Genomic DNA, 1,662 nt, shown 5'->3' with positions numbered 1-1,662 from the left:
ATCCACAGGCAACTCTCGGTAATATCCCGAAGAAAGTTTGTTTCTTGCGCAGCACCTGTTGGTGATGGGTTTGGCGGCCTCTTTGTTCGCCCCCGGAGCGGGTCCCGCGGGCGGCTCTGGCGGCCCCAGCCCTCTCTGAGCTCTCCGCCGGTCGGAGAAGGCAGCTTGCTCGCAACAGGCAGCAGAAAGCCTTTACGACAGAATAAAGATAAATCAAGCAGCTCTCCTCGGAGTCAGGAGGCGTTGAAGGAGATGCTTACAAATCATCCGATGAGAGGGATACTTCAAAAACATCAATATTGATGTAACACGGAGCCATTTCCCTGTGTTTATACAAAGTTCACACCATCACAAACAATCCATGCACTTTACAAACAAATTGATCGTGCTGTGGAATGCTTCCTTGGGAGAGAAACGCTTGTTATCATCTTCCTGCAAGGAAGGGGATGATTTATTTTGTTTCATGTCCTGGATATTTATGTGTGTAGCTTGAGCATTAGCAAGCTAACATTTCACTTCATCCTGAGCTGCAAGGAAACACACTGGAAGAAGGATGATCTTCCCTGGTGTTTCAAACGATCATATCCTTTCTTCTCTTCACCCTTCAAGCAAATCTGGGACTATCAAGTTAAGATTTCATCTACTTTTAGGACAGTTTTAATTTCCCAAGTGACTACTTTGTGTCAAAGAGGCAACTGAGTACCAAATTCCTGAAACACATAAAGCAGGCATGTGATACAGTGATTTAGTCTTCTTTAATAAATGGCAACACATTCAAGCATTGAAAGGAGAAGAGGGGAGTTTTCCTCTGTTTTGTCTCCTGATGACAACATCTGAGCTGAAAATAAAGTCCACAAAAACTCCTTGGGAAGTACCAACTCTGTTCGGCTGGTTATTTCCAGAGGTACGACAACACGACCTTCACAGAGACCTGGGATGTTATTTAACTCTTCTGGTTTACTGCTTGGGTAAATGAAACGGGTTAAATTTTCAAGGCAAGAGAACAGTTAAATTAAATAGTACGTTTGTCACAGTCATTATCAATTAAACAAAATGCCTCCAAGCTCTTTTTCCTCATCTTAAGTCTGCACTTGGACACTAGGGAAATTCCCACACTTTGAAGTTTACAATGTATCCTCATCCAGTAAGGAGGGGATTTAGATAGACTGTTGCTTCCACCAGCTGAAGGCATGGCCTATGGAAAAGGAAGGCAGCTCCTGAAAAGACAGAACATGGGAGAGCAGCCTAGGAAAGCCGATGTTCCCATCGTGCCCTTTCAGGTGGACAGCCTAATAATAGTAAGACAAACAGTAAGAAAATAGCATGAAAACCACCTTTATTTACAGTTGCCTGACTAAAGCATGTATCACAGCTAAATAAAGAATGGTGTTTATATACCTTAGTACTGAATCACTTCTTGTTCACACTGACACAGGTTGAATAGTCACCAATAGCACAACCTGACGTCCTGCTGTATTTCCATAGTTCAAAGTCACTGCTTTGGTAGTGGGCACAGCTGGCTAGTGGATACAGAGTTACAGGACTGGCAGTACATTTTACTTTGGTGTAACAAATACAAAAGGCTGGATACAGTTTCTTTTCAGAGCTCCCTCTGTGTACAGAATGGGAAAAATTAAAGTTATGTAAACATCTTCATTTTTC

The sequence above is a fragment of the Corapipo altera genome, unplaced genomic scaffold (assembly GCF_003945725.1).
Source record: "Corapipo altera isolate COAL_440 unplaced genomic scaffold, ASM394572v1 48b, whole genome shotgun sequence".
Classification (NCBI taxonomy): Eukaryota; Metazoa; Chordata; class Aves; order Passeriformes; family Pipridae; genus Corapipo; species Corapipo altera.
The sequence above is the reverse complement of the archived record's forward strand: the minus strand, read 5'-3'. Positions refer to the sequence as shown.